At 48.8% G+C, this 19381-nt stretch overlaps 1 protein-coding gene across 3 annotated transcripts in view; it reads left to right on the top strand.

The window, feature by feature from the left end:
* CAMKK1 (calcium/calmodulin dependent protein kinase kinase 1) overlaps positions 1–19381 on the top strand; it is a 107977-nt gene that overhangs the window by 3595 nt on the left and 85001 nt on the right. For 2 of the 3 annotated variants that reach the window (XM_056354102.1, XM_056354083.1), the window contains exon 1: positions 16675–16808. The exons of the other annotated variant lie outside the window; for it this stretch is intronic. The gene's annotated coding sequence lies outside the window, so the exon portion shown is untranslated. Of the gene's footprint in view, positions 1–16674; positions 16809–19381 lie in introns of those variants that run through there. 3 annotated transcript variants of the gene reach the window in all.

The raw sequence follows: 19381 nt of genomic DNA, 5'->3' as shown, positions 1-19381 counted from the left end.
CAAGCATCCGACATGCAGGGAGGTGACCCAGTCATCAGAAGATACGTGGTTGGAGAAATGAATGTGGGTAGCTGGCTGTAAAAGTGGTGGGGATGATTGACGTGTACAGAAGCAACTGTTGACATAACACAGTCGTCATGGCAGATCTGAGGGTTGGTTAGTGATGTTTGTGATAGATAAAGCATCAAAGCATTGGGTGAAGTAGATAAATGACTTTTATCAAATAATGTCATGTTGTCAAGCATGTTTTAATTAAGACAGCTGTTAAGCCTAGCATGGTTGGAGAAAAATGTCTGAAGCCTTCTAAAGAAGAAATTCTGCTAATGGATAAATTGGGATAGAATACTAATGTAAAAGATAATGGTGGAAAGAAGCTGCAGTAACTTTCATGGATGCGTGGGAGAGTGGCTGCTGATTTGTGGTGGTGGGTGAGGTGTAAGTGTACATGCCTGTTGCCAGCTTTTCAGAAGTTCAGATGTTTCTCAGGCTTGTGAAGCTGGCCGCAAGTGGTGGCTTTAAGGACTGAGTCCCTAATCACAGAAAACCATGCTCTGTTAGGGACATCAGCAACAGGCCAGGATGCTGCAGATCCCTTTGGAGGTTGTTGCGGTATTTTTGAGAAATGGAGTTCCCCAGGTCCTGGGTGACCAGCAAGTGTAGTGTGCCTCTGGCCCAGAGCTGCCTGCCCTTGGTCTTGGTCTGGGTGAGAAGTGGCACCTGGTGACAGGCACGGGGAAGAAGGGATGAAACCAGAGATGTGATGAAGCAGGGAGGTCCTCTGTGGGTTCCCAGAGAAGGCTTGTGCCTTACTTCAAGGGTTGCTTTGAATTAGCAAGTGTAGCTTTTTTTTTTTTTTTTTTTTCCTGGAATCAAACATCAGGGTTATGAAAAAATCCATCTGGAAATCAGACTCAACCTTTCCTATATTTCTGGTTTTCATCCTATATTTCTGGTTTTCAGCTACTGTGTTGCTTTCCAGTCTAGTTTTTAACCTATACAAATGCAGTCATTTTATAGAGCTCCTAATTAATGGTGGGGTGCAGTCAAGCACTGTGTAACTTGCAGTTCTAACTTGCTTAAGAATTTGCAGTCTGGATTTCTTGGTCACTTTTCCTGCTGGGCTAAGTCTTTAGAAATATATTCCTGTTCCGTTGCAGTCTTCAGTTTTATTGTTGACATAAGTGATATGAACAGAAACAGGGAGAAGCATAAATACTTGTCATTAGTGTCACGTACATGACATCAGAGAATTTTGGTTTTTTTTAAATTCCTTTCATGTGCTGGTGTCCCTTGATGGGGAAGTTTTCCTGAAAGGTCAAAACCTTTTGGGGACACGGCTTCTCAGTGGGCTGAGGCTTGCAGCTGGAAGGGAAGGCTGTCCCATGGCAGCTGGGAGCTTCTGAGCCCAGAAACCTGCTGGTTTAGGGAATGAAACCTGGCTATAGATGAACCCTTCTATTTTATTTCTTGGTGGCACCAGCACAGGAGCTGAGTCATGCCTTGTGGATAAAGGTGTGGTTTGTTGAGGACTTGTTTCTTTTGGGTTGCTGCCCTGGGCAGGCATTATTTTAGGGTGAGTACCTCTGAAATAGTTGTTCTTTTTGCCAGAAGCCATGTGGGATTAATTTAGCCTGTTTGTCTCTGGGGTGGTTTCAATGTTTCTGCAGATTGGTGGCTGTGTTCAGGGAAGGCTGTGAAATGTTGCGATTAATTCTTCAGTATTGTGCAGAGTTTATGGTGAAATTGTTAGCTGGTTAAGAGTGACTGCTCTAATTATGCTGGTGTGAGTGTAAACAGCAAGGCTGTGATGTGCTACTGTCTGTTGGAGCAGCACTTGAATATGTGTCTTGCTGAGATACGGGCATCCTTCCCCTTTTTCCTGTTCCCTTGCTGGACTCTCTGCAGAGTAGCCATATGTATGTCCTGGACAAGAAGAAAGCCATGGAAATCCAGCCTTCCTTTCTGCTGATGCTGAGTGACAGCTGCTTCCCTAAAGTCAGCAGAGCCAAACTCATTACCTCGGTTTTTTTTTTTGCTACCATTTGCAATTCACTGTCTCTGGTAGTTTCTTCTCACTGCAGTATAAGTGAGGAGGACTGTGTCCCATCCTTTTCAGCTGGCAGCGGAGCCTGATGTTTTGATGAGAGTCCTTGTTGCAGAGCAGAGGGGTCTGCATTAAGCCACCAAAAACAGAGCTGTGTGCCGTGGTGGGAGGAAGAGCAGCTCCCTGAAACCTGCAGTTCCTCTGCAATATCCCATGGTGGTTTCCATGGTGTGCTGATTGTTTTTTTGCAGCCAGGTGGCTCCATAATTGTGTGACCTTGTGAGGACAAAGCATTAATGACCCATTTTGGATGGATGTTAGGTCCCTGTTCCCATGGGGAAACTGTGCAGGGCAAGACTCCTGACTTTGCACAGCTGTGCAGGTAACACTTTCTTCAACTTCAGAGGGGAAAAAACTCCACCTTGCCTCTGGTATTCTCACTTTACATGGATCTCTAGTATGGCTGTTGAACTCTAAGTATGCTCTGTAGAAGCAAGTCCTGCAGACCCACAAGGCTTTCAAATGGAGAGGGATGATTTGGTATGTAGGCTGTTACATTAACATGAAGATTTGTTCAGTTGTTTCCTCTGGCTACAGATTTCCTTGGTAACCTGGAGCTCCAATTCACAGATAGACCCAAACATTGAGTGCTTAGCATAGCTGTTAAACCAGGAGCAGACACGAGAGGCTCAGCTGGAGTGGGAAAAGGAAAATTAAAGAAGCCCAGGCTGAATAACACCTTCTGAGGGTGCGTTAGTGTTGATTTGTGACTGTGGTGAAAGTGTGAATCAGTTGTACCAAGGGGTGTGAGATCATCATGCCCTAGTGACCTGGCCTTTATTGCTTGCATTTGACAGTTTGCTGCTGTATTGGAGCAGTGTTCTGTGGTGAGATGCTGCTGTCCTGGTGGCTTGTGTTTCTCAGCTGTCCCTCTGCTGCAGAGATTGCTCACAATTTTATCTTGCAGTTTTGAGTGCAGCTGTTCTGGTTTTGGCTGGGATAGAGCTAAGTTTTTTGCCTGGTGTACGTATTAACTCAGAATATTTTGCTGTTGGTCCCTTGTAGTCATGAGAGACTTTATCATGGGTTTCTGTCTTTTCTTCCCCACCTTCCACTCTAGACAGTAGTTCGAGTTTCTATTCTATATAATAAAGCAAGTCCTAAAACCACAAAAGAGCTGCTGAGGGTAGGATTTTATATATAGAAGTAGCATGGGCACAGCCTCATGAAGCCCGCAGTTGCAGGCTGTCGCATCTAATGGATAAAACTGAAGGAACTGGGCAGCAGCGGGGGGAAAAAAAGTGCCAGCACTGCTTTGCAGAGTGCTGTGCATGCATACCTACCTGAGGCTGGCTGTAATTACCATAATTACCAGCTCCCATGCTGCTGCATCGAGCTCTGTCAAGTTACTCTCAACTAGCTCCTGCCTTTGTGCTTCCTCGCCATGGTACTGGCAACACGCAGGCATTGCTGGAGCTTTCCTCCTGCCTCTGGACCTCCTCATGTGCTAGAAAAAGCTGGTGGTCTAAGTCTGATCTGCTGCTCTGATGTGGGCTCTCGGAGAGAAATTGGGATGCTCAAAGGAAGCCCTGCTAGAAGATCTGTAGCTGTTGCTTCATGCTGGGTGTCTGCTGCCCTCCCTTTCCTTTGTCCAACCCCAGCACCTGGTGCCTTGCTCGTCTGTGGACAAGAAACTGGAAGATGTGTGAGCTGCCTCCTTGCTGGGAGTCTGGGATGGAGGTGATCTGAGGATGAATCACAACGCCATTAGGGAAGGAGGCTTCCTTGCTGCAGCATGTGAAAAGTGATTGATGGTAGCATGAAAGGAAGAGGATGGATTTGCCCCTCAAGGGAGCTGAGTGTTGCCTTGGAAAGGTGTATTCTGCTTCTTCAGAGCTTCCCTCCCCGTCTTTTATGAATGGTTACAGATCAGTGTGGAAGAACTGGGAGGGAAGGAGAGAGAACCGGGTTTGGATACTGGTGATATAGAAGGTGGTACCCCCATGCCAAAGAAATCAAAATCCTTGGAAGGCAGTAGGATCCTGGTGCAGTGTTCCTGTGACAATTATAGTACGCATGCATAAGCTAACCACTTAGACAAGTCAAGTCTTGATTTTGGTACTTCCTAACACCCGCTACTAGTGACGGTGTCTGGGTAGTGCTGTTCTGTGGTATTGTTTGTGCTGGAACCAAGGGTTTCGGTCTGCTTGTGCCGATGCTGTGCCTGCCTCAAGTGGTGGTATGAGGACAGAAGATTCACCCCCTGACCTCTTGGCTGATGAGATGCTGTGGTGCTGAAGTCCAGGCTGACCCTTCTGTAGCTGTCAGGTAGCTGAACTGGCAAAGGTTAATGGTATCTGAGGCTCCCAGGTACAAAACGGACCTGAGATGAGGGTTTTTTTGCCTGGTTCTGTCAGCACCGCATCCTCAGGCGGAGAGGCATGGAGCAGTGGGTGATGGCTGGGTGCACCTTGTCAGGCCAGCCCTGGCTGGCTGCAGAGGGACCAGGAATGTGTGTGTGCTGCTGCCATGGGGCTGGGCTGGGGGGTTACTGTGTGTGCAGGGTGGGATCTGCTGGAATGGTGAGAATGAGGTCATCCGTCTCAGCTTGCCTAATGGGCACAGCACTGGCGGGGGGACGGCTGGGGAAGTGTGGAGGAAAGAGGCAGAAGGAAGGGTTTTTTGGAAACTTGAGAGGGCTTATAGCTCCTTGACAGTGCTGTCAGATCAGTGCAATGCCTTCACGGGTGTGATGCTTTGTCTGCCTTTGTTCTGTAGTAGTGGTCATGAACTTCGGTGCTTTCAGCTGGCAAATCGGGCCACGTTACTACTATGCATTTACATGTTCAAGAGATCAGGCGTCTCTTCCAACATGTTTCCATACTCTAATCAGGCTTCTGCTTTTTCCTTTCTCATACAGTATTGATGTGAGCAGTGCTTATAATCTGCCTTGAAGCAATAGTAAAAAGGCATGGTTTATTCATAGCAATTGCTGGGAGTCCATTACTTAATGCCAAATAGATTGATTTAAGTCAGACTGCAGAACGGAACTGGCATTTTTTGTTAATTTTCATTTTGCTGTTTCCAAGGAGTCAAAAAGTGGCTGCGCTTCACCCAAATGCCACTGTATGCCTGCCATTCGGAATGATTATCACAGCAGCAAAAGAGCAATATAAGATTATGCCCCACCTGTGGGAATCTGTTCTTCTGCGGCATGTCCTGAAAAAATGGGCAACGCCATTATGGCTTTCCTCATGCTCCTCCAAACATCTGTCTGCTGGTGGCATTTTTTCTTACCTTAAGAGGATAAACCTCATGGCAGGGACCAGTGTTTTCTCCGTACAGCATCAGGCACAGGCGATAACTGCATCTGAAATACCACAGCAATAGAAAATAAGCCTCCAGATCTGAGTCAAAGAACTGCAGGTGCTCTGGGGATGCAAGGCCAAAGGGCTGGTTGTTTGTCTCCGATTTGACTCCAGAGTAGCATGTTGCTGTGTCGCCTTTGGTTCGGTGCCTGCCCAGCTTCCCTGTCCCCTCATTCCTCATGAGGTCCCTGGCCCTCAGGGCTGAGGCTGCTCGCCCTTGTCACAGTGTGTGTGCCAGCCTCCTGCTAACAGCACGGCTGTGATGCCAAGGTATTCTTGAATTTCTGCTGTGATCTGTGTAGAAACACCTGGATGCATTGAGGGTGTGTTGGGGTTACTGCGAGGTGCTAAGAGCCTCACTCCACTAAGGCTTTGTGGAGGAGAGTTTCCAGAGTATTTAATATTCCGTGCTCTTTAGGTATGAATAAATATTTCCTTGGCCTGAAACGTTCTCTGCTGTGACATCCATTCCAGTCTTTTTGTCTAAGACAATCGGTCTCATTCCTTCCCTCTCTTCTCCCATGCCCCAACTTTTATTAAGCTAGAAATACATTGACACTTCACCGTCAAACTGGTTTCTAGCACATTAGGGAGCTCTGCAGAGCATCTTTGCAAGTTGTCAGTGTAGCTGCGTGGAAGAGAAGAGAAAGATGGTTCAGAGGTGTGGATCTCTTGGGGAATCTGATCTTCCTAGCTGATGGCTTTCTGCAAAATCATCTGTCCATGTGTATCTTTTCCTCTCTAAAGGAAGGGTGTGGAATCAGGGAGTCAATGAAGAAAGATGTTTCATCGTTGTGCTTTAATACATTTATTTTGGCAGTGCTCCCTCCTGTTGCGAGTCTCTGTCCCACCATGCAAGTGTGCTTGTTTTGAGCTTCTTTGGAGCTGTCTGTTCTGCTGTCATGACCTGTGGATCACTTGGTGCCTCTTCTAGTTTCTTGGCAAGAAGCCTGTGGCTCGTACTAAACCCTTTCCTGCTCCACTCCCCCGGAGGCTGAGCTGTCTAACGCTCTCGTAAGAGTTTTTTGGTTCACCTATGGGATTTCTGCAGTCCCCTGATTTGGTGGCAGGAGGCCTGAGCCAAGCCCGTGTGTTTTTTCAGGAGCAGGTACAGGTGACCGCACTGTTCGGGATGGACCCAGCTCCTGCCAGCAGCTGAAGGCAGCTTGCTTGGACCTGGACAGCCAATATCTTGAAGCGAAGTCATCCCAGCTACTCCTCACTTGCTGATATTGGGAAGCACCATTTCCAGCAGCAACGGGACTGTTCCAAAGTCCTTGACCTCTTCTGCAGCTGTGGTACCTCCCAAGCAGTGCCGGCAGTTGGGAACTCTGGTGTCCAGGCTGAGGCACTTGCAGTCAGTCAGCAAATGGCATGTCCGCTTTCCCGATGGCTTCCAGCCTCACAGGGCCTGGCTCCTCCTGCCCTGGCCAAGCACTCCTGTGGAGATTCACCAGAGCCAAAGGCTTTCTGGGGATCGGCTGAGTGGCTCCTGGAGGCAGGAAGAAGCCAAGAGCTGGAGCACAGGCTGCTGAGCAGGATGGGGTGTCAAGAAGCTTGCCCAAAAGGGGCTCTGGAGATGCTCTGAGGTTGCCGTTAAGTCAGAACAGCCACAGCAATCCTCAGTTGGGACCCTGACCTGCAAAAGCTGGAACCTTAAAGATGTGATGGGGAAAGGAGTGAAGTGCCCCTCCATCGTGGTGAAGACCAGGGCTATATGGTGGTGGGAATCCACATCCTCCTTGCCTTGTTCATGTGCAAAGCTGGGGCTGTTGGGAACGTGGTACAGCTGCTGCAGTGGCTGTCACCATGACCAGCTGAAACTGGCCAAGGAGTAATTGTGACACCAGCAAAATCCCAGAAGTAGACCAGTCTTCTGATTGCTGGATCACTTATTTAGAAATAGAGCTGGGTGCTCTCTGGGCTTGTCTGTGGGAGGTGGCTGCCTTTGACCACGTGTAAACCACAGCCTTGCCTTCATACTGAAACTGCCACAAGCTGCGATCCTGGTGGAAGGGATGTCCAAAGTGTCTGTGGGCTTTGGACATCCCTTCACTTTAAACTCCTCTGAAAACTGCAGCAACACCACCACCACCTCCCAGGCATCTGGGGGTGATGAAAGGAGGTTCCTGGCGTTACAACCAGATGGACTGAAGGTGCTTCTTTGTGTGTAAAGCTGGAAGTTGTTGTGCTTGCCATGCCTCCTCTCGGGTGCTGGGGAGCAGCTGCTCCTTCCCCTGGTGCTGGGCAGGTCCTGCATCCAGCTCTGCCATGTATTAAGCCCAACATGCCCTGATTAGGGTGGGCAGAGTCTCTCTGCTGTCAAACTGTTTGTTCTGGCTATAAATTTGTCTGCTTGGAAACCTGTCATCTTCCAGCCTTTCAAGCCCACCTCCCAGAGAGCACGGGAATTGTAAGTATTGAGACATATAATAAGAATGATGCAATTAAAATCCTTGATTTTGTTTTTTCTTGTTTGAGGGTTTTTTTTTAATGCCTTTGATTTAAAGGGTGGTAGTAGCTAATTGGATTCTGGGCCAGGCTTGCATAGGCAGCTGGGGGGAAGGGACTGCAAATGAGCCCAGCCAGGAAATTGCACATTTAAATATAGTTCTCGGTAGGGTCAGCAAAACACCCAAGGGAAAAATTAAGTATAAAATTTCTGCTGTAATGTGTTCATTTAGCTGCAGACATTGTCTTAAGGGAAAAGAATAGGAAACATGGGAGTGAGGGGAGCAAACTGAAGGGTAAGTGTCCCTCCAGCAGTGCATTTGTGTACCACTGCAGGTCTGTCCCAGGCAATAGTATCCTTCAGCTAACCCAGAGGGCAGGATTTAAAGAAGTAAGTAAATTAAAAAAAAAAAATAGTAAACCATTGGCCAACTTAAAGAAGAAACCACCGAAGGAATTTCTGGCTTTGAGGAGGGGTTGGTGATTTCGCTGGATGATGAAAATCCATAGCTCACTTAACACTGGGGCTGCTATTGTTGTTAGCAGCTTTGACATGGATCACCTGGGTCACTGTTCATCAGGTGCTGGCGAGACAGGACCACCCACCACCTTGTTTGCACTCTTTGGGTTAATGGGGGACCACTTGCCCTGTGAGGCTGCTGCGTTCTTCCTGAATGGGTGGGTGGGATGCTGCTTCCACTCCCATGGGTACTGACTGGTTTCCCTGAACTGGTGTACTGGGAAGGTGACTGGAGTCAGCGACAGGAGGTGGATTCAGCCTGAAAAAAGTGAAACATTGGATTTGTCCCTTTAAAAATCTGCAGCCTTGCGTTTTTAGTGTTAGGACCTGTGGCCCTTTCAGCAGAGGGACAAGATAGTTGTCCTCACTGTGGACATGAGCGAGGAAAGCAGTGTGTAAAGCAGCCAAAGCCCAAGATGCAGGGCAGAACATCTGGAGTAACCCCTGGCTGAAAGCCAGCACTGCTCTTGAGTTTGACTAATGTGGACATTGGTTTTCCAGCCCTGTTTGTCCCTTGATTCCCGCATGGCTGGTGGCATGTGCACCAGAGCTTGCCTGCTCCTGGGTGGCACGTTAAGAACAGCCTGAATTAGTCCTCAGCAACTTTAATTCCTCCTTAAGGCCAAGATAAAGAAATACTGCTGGTGATGGGAGATGCGGAAGAGCTGCTTGGTTTGTGTTTCCCAGGACCTTGGACCCAGCCCTCAGTTCTCTCCCTTTTCGTTTTGGCTGTCTCCCCAGAGGAAGGCCACATGCTCGAGAGGCAGAGCTTGTCAGGAATAAGGCTTGGTGCTACATCCCTGCCCTCTCCAGAGGGCTGCAGCATCCTTGGCTGTTGCGTCTAGCTGGAATAAGATTTCACCAAAGCTGCGCACCCATGAAGGGACCCCAAAACCTGGAAGATAAATTAAAGAAGGCATTAAGGAAGGAGCAAAATGTCTTTTTTTTTTTTTTTTTTTTAAATCTAGGCGTGCCATTCAACTACTGAATGGTCAGTATGTCACAGATGCTGTTATATTATTGAAAAACCACAGCTCAAATGATAACCCTGGGTCATTTGGTAGGGTTTTCCTTTGCTTCCATTTCCTTGCTTTTCCTTTTCCAACATAGCAGGCTTGTTTGTGCAGGTGCCAGCTGGGGCTGGACTTTCAAGGGAGTTCTGCACTGGCCTTTTGGGGGTGATTTCTTAAGCTTTCTTTTTAATGCCTGCTTTGATTAGAAGTTGTTTGAGCCAAAGCTTGCTTTTCAGTGCGCCTTAGAGCATTTATAGCGAGGCAGTTAGCTCTATATTAATTGGTGCTGTTGCCAGGCTATTGAAAGGTTGTAATAACCTGGCCAAATTTTCAACTGTTGGTCTAGGCTCTCTGCCTGGATGTCAGGGGAAGCTAATTACAGTGCGAACCAAGGAGAACAGGCTGGCCTGAAGGAAATTAAGGTTTTCCAAGGGCCCTGGTGTAGCCTGTGTCAAATCACAGCTGCATCAACCTCTAAATTTCTTCTTCCTTCAGTTAAATTACCACCAATTGATTTCTTGCAAGTGTAACCACCTTTTATACCAAGAGAATGAATACTGGCTGTTTTCTCTAAATCCAAATAACAGAGGTTGGGCTGGGATTGCAGAAGCAAATAGAGGACAGCTGCTTCCCTTGCCCTTCCTTTCCTTCTTGCTCTGTTACACTGTACAGAGTATTTGTGGCAGCTTCTTGCTGACCCTGTGTTGGGGTCTATCATGGGGCAGTGAGTGTGTCCTCTCTGGCACTGAGAGGGGTGTTAGGGGTGCCTGAACCTCCCCGTGTGGCCAACAGGTACGGCATATATCCTGCTTTCTCTGCAGTGCTTGTCACATCGCAGAGCTTAATTCCTTCCAGTGCTCTGGAGGCTGAAAAAATAAATAGCATCAAAATGTGGTAGACAAGTTCAGGGATGCTCTCTTGGGGCTCCCTGAGTGACTGCTTGAAGCTGGGAAGTGCTGTCAGGAGGGCAAACTCTAATTTTTTTTTTCTGATTATCATTACTATTTTTAAGCTCTTAATTTTGCGCCAGCCACCCCTCCAAGCATCCAGTACTGGCCCCTGTTGGAGACAGAAATCAGGGCAAGGTGGATGCACGGCCTGACTCAGTGTGGCTTTTCCTATAAATGATCTGGCTTGTTTTCTAGAAGCTCTTGACCTACATCTTGGGTTTAGTGCTGGTTCAGGAAGGAAGAGCCCTCACGGGTCCATACTGCACGCGAATGTGGATTTTCATCGTTATCTCTTGCAGCTCTTTCTCAAGACTGGGGGTTTTGGTGTCAGTTGGGGCCAGGAGGTGGGACTAGAACCATGTATGTCAGAGCTTGCTATAAAAAAAAAAAATAAATAAAAAAAAATTAACTTGGCTTCCTTCTGACACCAGACCCTGTGCAAAAGGCAAGCCAGACATCTGCTGTATATCTCTGTCTGCCAGTCCTGTCTCCCACCCTGCCACCTTGGCCACCCAAGTTCTGGAGCCTTTGTCCTCCTGGACTCTTAAGTGTCTTGCAGTGATTAAGGCTTCAAAGATTTGTTACAAATTTTTTTGGAAATGGATGGCTGGGTAGAGGAGGGAAGATATTACGGTGAGGGAGAGGTGAGGCGCTCCAGTTGTGAGTTCTGCTCATACCAGGAAAAGGTGACAATGCTGCTTCTGTCATCTCCAGGCTCTTTCCTGCCATCCTTCCAGTGCCATTTGTCCCCTTTGCCTGCCCGCAATACTTCATCCTGAAGGATCCTTGTCCTGTGGCTGAGGCTGAGCAGGGACTGCTCTGGTTTGGGGCAGGGCTGCTGGTGGGGGGCAGTGCTGGTCAAAGCTTTGGATGTTTTGGAGGAGTGGTGGGGCAGCGATGCTGGGACATGTGGAAATGGAGCCTTAGAACTGCTGCATGTTCTCTGTAATGGCGCAGAGAGCTTGGGGAGACTGGCGTGTTGGGGGCCCAAGGTGCAAGTAGCTTTGATGACAACTTAGTACAGAAACCTGAACCCTAAGAAGTCACCTTAGAAGCCTTCACAGGACTGCCAGCGAGGTCAGCTTGCATGGTGCCGCATGGCCGTGCCGTTGCTACACCAGTTCAGTTGGTGTTAGTTTTCATTCTCTAGGATGGCCCATCTTGAACTGTGGTCCTGAGCTTTTCTGAGACCATTTTTCCCTTTAAAAGTACAGATGGGGAGTAAATCTGGGACGGAGAAATCCCTGAAAGATAGATAATCCTCCAGTCTTCAGCTGGACATGGTTCCCCGGTGCCGTGGTGTTCTTTTTAATGCGTTGTCATCCTCCAGCTGTCCCTGGGCAGGCAGTGCGGAGCCTCTGTGGCACAGAGGGAGGAAGAGGCTGTGTTTTGAGGTCAGGGTGGACTGAACTGTGTCAGATCCAGGCACAAATTTACCTGTATGTCTTGGGTCACAAACCGCGGAGGGAGTCAGTGGGATGTTTGCATGTGGGTAAGGAGTGGGCAAATGCAGTCGGACTTGGGTGCTGGCTAATAAAGAGTGTAGCACAGAAAATAAAATCCTCAGAGGAGATTTAATAACTGGGGAGAATAATTGTAAAGTACTTCAGAATATTAACCAATGGCTGAATGTGTCTAATTAGCTTAATGAAGCTGTGTGGTTGGGTTCTTTTTTAATCAAACAGATGGGCAAAACATTATGCACCAAAAAATGAGATCTGAATACAATGAGCACATTTAATTAGCAAATAAAAGACAGAGAAAGAGTTTGTTTTTCAACTTGAGAAGTGAGAGATTCTTCTTCACTGAAGGCTCAAGAAGAGCCTCAAACATCACAGTTTCAGGTTGTAGGGATTATTTCTTATATTTTGGGTGTGGGGGATGGAGACAGCCTGGCTGCACCTGCGGGGAGGTGAGCGGGCGCGGGTGGCAATGGTGCTGTCCCAGCCCGGTGCTGTGGCGCGGAGCAATCTGTGGCTGCTTGTCTCCGGATGGGTTCCCAAGGGCAGGCTCAGCAGCAGTAATGCTGCTTAACCCCCCTGCTCCGAAGCCTTTTATCTAAGCATTTATACGCGAACACCTCTGTTTTGCAGAAGGGGAAAGCGAGGAAGCAGTAGCTCGAGGTTAAGCAGGATCTAAGTTCGGTGTTGAATATGTGGTGCTGAGCAAGGTGCCCTCAGTGTTCAGGACACCTGCGGAGCGCTTCCCCGATGGTCTGCGCTTACGTTGGCCGTGCCTGGAGTTCCTGCAGCTGCCTGCCTGCTGCTGCTGGCCCCAGTCGATGGGATCGACTCCTGCCACTGCTGTCACTGCCCTTGCTGCAGTGGCGGCTCCCATCCCTGTTGGTGCCTGGTACAACACGCATGCACTGCTGTAATCTGTCTGACCAGCTCTGCTGTGCCATGGAAACCTGGTGCAAATCAGTGCCTTACCTCTCCAGATGGGAGACTCCTTTCCATAGGAACCTCAAGTGCTTATGTAGGTGTGTAATGTAGATCCATAGTATCTCGGAGTCTTGCCAAGGCTGGGAGCGTTTGCTTCAGTCTAATGTTATAAACTGAACAAACCATTTTGATATTAAGCCTATAATAATAACACCTTGTAGCTAAAGAGTGTGTTTTTCCCCATTGGTGGATTACTCAGCTCTGTTCTTTTGAGGCAGTGTTTAATAAAAGCAGAGACTTTCCCAGACGCTGTTTAATTAAACAGCTCAGAGATCTCTTCCGCTTCATTTCAATGCTGTGATGGTGCTGCTCTATGGTTTCATCTCTGGGGCTGTTAGAGATGGAGCTTGTGCTGTGCCAGCCTGGAGGCCAGGCAGGTCGCTGCCTCCTGCCCAGCGTGCCCATCCTGAGGGCGTTGTGCATCCAGGGTCCCCCAAGCTCCAGCTGCTCTTCAGTCTGGTGGGGAACGTGGTGCTGGGGCTGAGCCACGTGGCTGGTTCCAGTGGCAGCTCAACTAACGCGCTTGACATTGCAACTAACATTTGGGGTCCTAATTTCTACCTGCTTCCTTTTTTTGTTGCTAATGTAGGTGTAGGAGCATTTTGATCCTGATGGCTTGGTTACAAACAATTAGCTACAAAGTGAAGACATTAATTTGAAGCCTCCTTATTTTTGTCTTTGGAGGGATCTGTGAGCAGATGGTGATATGCTCTGGTTTTGCTTATTATTGCAGATTATTTGCCAGATAATTTTTCTGACTAATCCTTTGGCCTCTAGACTGTTGAAAATCCTGGAGTCAGATTTCTAATAAAAACACTTGTGTTTGCAAATTTTAAAATCTGTTCCTGTGCCTGCTTGCTCGTGTCGTGGTGAGCAGGAGACTTTTCTCTGGGTGGCAGATGCCCTCTGCTCCACGGGAAAGGGGCATCTCCTAAAGCAGAACCTCCTGCCCAGTGGTAAGGATGGGAGGTAGCACCTTCGTGCCTGGTTTGGGGTTTATTTTATTTTAAAGCATGGTATGGCTGACTGCTTAACCTCAGCATCTGCTGAGGTCGCCATGCTCTGTCCTGTGGCACGGTGCAGAGGCAGTCCTGCTGACCCAGAGCTGGCGTTTTGTGCAGGTGATGCTGCATAACTTCACTTGCACAGAGCAGCAACTGGGTGATTTGCCAGTATGTAGCTAGGCAGGACACTGGTAGCAGCGCTGATGGGGGTGCTGCAGCCGCCAGCACAGCTCTCCCTCTGCTGAAAGGCAGCTGTGATTTATTTCTTTTATGTTTATTATTATTATTTCCCCTTCATCTCTTGCCACCTCTCCCCTTTTTTTTTAAAAAAAAATATTCTCTTGGATATCTCTGGAGAGAGAGCTGGCTCTGGTAACTGCTTGACTGATTTATTCTAGTGTTTTAACATTTACTGGATTTACATAACAGCCAAACAATCTGTTTCAAGAGTTTAATATAAACCCAACTCTAGTGAGTCACATCCATGTTAGCAATAATGCAAAGAGAGGCAGCTGGGGGAGTGAGGAGATGACTTTTTCTGGGTTTCTTCATGGGAATATCTGGCTGCCTGAAATATCTCTGACACCTCGTAGCTGAGTGATGCTGCCAGTTCTCCTCTGCCGTCAGGGATTTGTTCTGAAACTTTGAAAGAGCAATGGGTGCGTCACATCGGTGCTCACATCGCTGCTCCTGGCCGAGCTTGGTGGCCTTTCCAGAGCTTCCCAGGCATTGCTGCATGGCCCTGATGCTCTGCAGCCTCGTGCGGTGTTGGGTACCTTTACCTGGTGCGTGCATGTTGGAAAGAGAGGGGAGCTATGAGAGCTGCAAGGTAAACCTATAGTGATTTGCTGCTTGTGTTTTCAATTAAAAACCCACGAAGCCTTTGTGCCAGAGCTTTGGGAGCCAGGTGCTGGTGGTAGGCGGATCAGCACAACACCAGGTGGGATGCTGATGGTACCAGCACATCCTCCTGGGATCTGGTGACCTGGTTTTGTGGCCAGAGTGGGTTTGAGCCCAGCCAGGTGAGAGCTGTCCCTGTTGAGCCACAGTGAGACAGCAGAGCTGTTGGGATCTCCCTGCCCAGGCATGAGCCGGCTGAACAGGGCTCGTGCCTTGGGGACAGCAGCAGTGAAATCCATCAGGATGATTGATAGCAGGGCTTTCCCAAACTGTGGTGGGGGAACCTGCTGCATCAGGTCCTGTCCAGGCAGAGTAATTTTGGGACTTCCTCAGTCATCTTGTACGGTTGTATGAGTGTAGCAAATCTCTGGAGCAACTCTGCCTGCCCCCCCCCCCCCCCCCCCCCCCCCCCCCCCCCCCCCCCCCGCCCCTGCTCCCGAGGCTCTGTTGCCTCTGGGGGGTGGGGGCTGTGATGTGGTCAAACAAAATGGGTCTCCAGCTTGAGCTGTCATTTGCAAAGCTCCCAAGCAAGAGGCAGCAGGAATGGAGCCGGCAGGTTTGCATTTGCATTGCTGCCTGGGTTAGGGGTTGGCTGCTCAGCTAAGCAAGTGCTTCTCTTGCTGCAGCTTGCTTATTTGAATTCTTGTCTTCAGAATGGAAAATAAATGCTGGCTGATGACATCCATTATAGCACTAATTTTAGAGCATGCCAAACACTAGGAAATGGTTTGCAATCTTCAGTCTCATTTCTCCTTTATTTCCCCCCTCCGTTTGTGAGAACCGCCTTTGTCATTCTTCTAAATGCCCAGTGATGTCCTGCTTACTGGTGCTTCGGGCATCAGCCCTCTTTTCTGATGACTCTTCGTTCAGCCACTTGACACTGGTGCACAGAAGCTCTTTCTGGGGCCGCAGGCAGCCCGTGGGCACGCTGGCCTGATGCAGTCAGTGAGCGCTCGGCCAGCTGGTGCGAGATGCCAGCAAAGTCCCCTTCAAGGCTGGGGGGAGCAGGGGTAGAAGCATCAGAGTGGAATTTCTTATTCTTGGGCACCTGGGGCTTTATAAATCTTTCCAGCCCCACCCCAGCCTGCTTTCTTGGTGAGCAAGAGGGAAAATATGAATTTCCCTCTGGTCTGCTGAGGAGTTCAGGAAGCAGTCCCAAAGCTTCAGTGTTTGTCCTTGGCACTAATGCAAACCTGAGTGGTTGCTAAAGAGGATGGAGCAGGCGGTGAGTTAAGAATCAAAATGCTTGGCTAGTGCCGGAGGAAACAGCAGTGCACAAAATCTAGATTTTTTTATTTTTTTTTTTTTTTTAAACATGATTCCTTTTCATCAGCTGGAAGCTCGCACTGGTCTGAGAAGAGCCTGGGTGCCTAACTTGGTTGTCTTCTATGAAACCTTCAGGATGGCTGCAGACACCAGTGCTCCCTTCAGCACTGCTCCTGGCTTGCCGTGTTCAGCAGAGCCTGACTGAGCTCTGGATTAAAGTTGGTGGCAAAAGTCCAATAGTTTCACCCCGTGCAGTTTTCAGAGGCTCTCTGGAATACGTGGGTCATGGCTTTGGCAACCAGACATCCCTGATGGCAGCTGCTGTGACCATTAGCAAACAGATTGCTGAAAGATGTGGTGCCTGACCTGGTCGGGGGCTTTGAAAATCTTCACTCGCCTGCCCCCAGCTCCCTTACCCTTCTCTCCTCTGGACAGCCCAGCCTGCTGGCAGCCAGCAGTGGCTGTATCTTGCAAAAAGAGCTGCCGCTTGGCCTGGCTTCTTGTGCTGGTGAGTGGTAAGAGGTCCCTACTCCCGGCAATTACCATTTCATGCTTCCCCGGGCACGCTCTGCGCCCTGTGGCTGCTCAGGGTGTCAGCCCGTGGGAATTCGACAGGCAAATGTCTTCGTAGTCGGCCTTTGTGAACATGACTGAGATAAACCCTTTACTGAACTAAATGTGGTAACAGCTAATCCCTTGGAAACAGTCACCTGGGCCCTGTGCGACGAAAAGAGGCTTTGCTGCTCTGATTAACAGCACTGGCAAGAACATTAACTCACTTTTCTTTGGAAATGAAAAGCACCTCTCCAGGAGAGTTTAAAGGATTAGGCACCAGCTGGAATATTAAGGTAGGTGGGGGGTTTTTTGCACCTTCCTTCTAAATGTGTAGCTTAAAAACCTGTTCAGCCCTGATGGGATGGGTGATGACGGCTGAGCATCGCTGTGCTGTGGTAGAGAAGAGACTTGCCGCGGTGCAGAGACCAGCGTCAACTGACAGGCTTCTCTGAGGAGACGGCAGCGGTGAGCAGCTTTTGGCACCCTTTGCCCACACTGGGGTGTCTTTCGTGACACCAGGGCTCAGTGGTGTAAATTAACCCCTGTCGGACTGGCCAGTCCCCATCTGAAGGGTAAAGCTCATTCAAGCCTTGCTAAAAGCCAAATGATACTGACGCTTTCCAGCCCCTTCTTTAGCAAATGCCCAAGGCATTCCAGCTGTTTTGACAACTCCACTTTCCTTTCTGGGAGGAGATTTGCACTGGTTTCTTTATATTTTTATTTTTTTTTAAACACAACACTTGGTTTCAAAAGCCTGAACTAGAAATTCCATCTCAGTTAAAAGCAAAGCTCTTGTATTTCAGTGAAGGCTGCTTGGGCTGTATTTTTCAGGCCAGGCTTTTATCTTGGTGCTGGTTTCCATGAGGCTGCATGCCCAAGCTCTGCCCTGGCAGGGGTGCAGCTTGGTCAGCGAGCATCACGTGTGATGCTTGCTGATGAAGGCTGCTGCCCAGCAGCCTGCCTGGCTGAAGGGGTTCAAACGGGTGTATAACATTTGTTATAGAATAATGTAAGTTTGAGAAAAGATGAAACACTTGGATTAAGTATTCGTTGTTCAGAGCAAGTTTGAGTGCTCAAAATGCTCCCAAAATCCTGTTACCTTTCAACCTGTCTTTCTCCTACTGAATTTTCTATTTTAAGTAAATAGCACAGAATTAGCTCAGACAGGAAAAAGATACAAGTGTCACTGTCCAAGGCATGCTTTACTGGTTAGGTATTTATGGGAGACATCCAGGAAATGATCAAACAATTGAAAGTGCATGTATTATTCATTGTTGTAGCTGATTAGTTACCACTTGAAACCTTTGGTTGGTTTTACGGCTCTGTATGCTCTTCACCAAGCAATGTATATGTTGGCATTTGTCCCAGTTAAATGTTGCCGGAGATGGAAGTGCCGCAACTGAGTTATGAAATTGGGAGTTAGAGTGGTGGAAGGTGACAGCGTGGCAGTTGGTGTGAGCACCGGTGGAAGTGAGAGGTCTGCAGGTGGATGGGACAGTGAGATGCTCAGTGATGGCTCAGGCCTCCCAGCACTGGGGTGAGGAGCTGCTGGCCCCGTTTTGTGGAAGAGCAGCGAGGTGAGGTCAATGTGTCTGGCTCTGTGTGATGAAGTGATGACAGTCAGGAGTAAAACTTGGCTTGCAAGCTTTGGGTTGCCAGCAGGACCTTGGACTCCCTGCTTCTACAACAGTGATTCCTCCTCTGGACTGGAATGGAAAAGTGCACAGTAACTGCTTGAAAAAAAGAAGATGACTCTTACCTGTCTCAGATGTGCAACTGGTTCTGAATCCATGAGCATGCAGGGCATGCTAGCTTCTCATCCTCCCTGGACCCATCATTAGATGTTGCTATAGGGAAGACCATGCAGCAGCATCTCTCTTTCTGCCCAGGTTCCTGAGCTGTGACTGGAAAATCTAATTCCCATGAAGCCCACCTGGAGCACTGGGTGAGCAAAGCAGCGATCCCATCCAGCAGTTCTTCCCTAAGCAATACGCATACTCAAGCATTTGCTTAGCTTCAGCAAGACCTAAGCAAACAAAGTATGTGTAGAGATCATTATTTAGTTCTAATCTGCACATCTGGAGGAAAAATTTAAAATCACAGTGGAAGGCATGGTGGGACTTCCCTCTGCCTTCAACAAAGTAGATGCAATGCTCAATTGCAGCGGGGGGGCTCCGCTTTGCCTTGCTGTCACTAGTGTCACTAGAGGAAGGTCATTCCCTCCACCCTTGGCTGGTCCCTGCAGGGATGTGCTCATTTAACCCTTCTGCAAAAAAAGTTTGCAGAATGCTGCAATCAGAAAAGTGCCTTGATCAAATGACTCCTCTGTGGGAGAGGAGTGAGGGGGCCTGGAGAGCAATGGAGGAGTCATAAGAGAGATGTAGGAAAATGCTTTTTATGGAATGAATAATTTTTGGTGCAGAGGCGGCAAAGTCATATTTAATTCTAATTCAGGGATTTTTTGGGAGCGCATGATTGATGCCCGACGAGGGGCGCAGGATGTTGTTTCTCGGCAGGCTGTCATTCCCACGCTCCATTTACCTGTCAGCGCTCCTGTGGAGACTTTTTTTCTCTTTGGATGCTGTTAACCCACTTCCCACAAACACATCCCTGCAGCCTCTCCCAGGAGCCGGCAGCCCATGAGGGGCCCCGTCCGGTCCCCGCAGCTGCAGGGAACTGCTTTGGGGCTGTGCTTTGTCGTGTTCTCGGCCGTCCCTTTGCCGCGCAGGCGAGCAGGAGCCTTCCTGCCATCCCTCTATCGGTGCCTTGTTGCCCATGGGCCAGGCACAGCACGGTGGCCGATGCCCCGTCGGCTCTGGGCTTGCTCGCCAGCACAGCACAGTTCTATCCACCTTGCATACGGTCA

The sequence above is a fragment of the Falco biarmicus genome, chromosome 1 (genome assembly GCF_023638135.1).
Source record: "Falco biarmicus isolate bFalBia1 chromosome 1, bFalBia1.pri, whole genome shotgun sequence".
NCBI lineage: Eukaryota > Metazoa > Chordata > Aves > Falconiformes > Falconidae > Falco > Falco biarmicus.
Note: the sequence above shows the minus strand (reverse complement) of the source record. Positions and strands in the feature narration are given on the sequence as shown.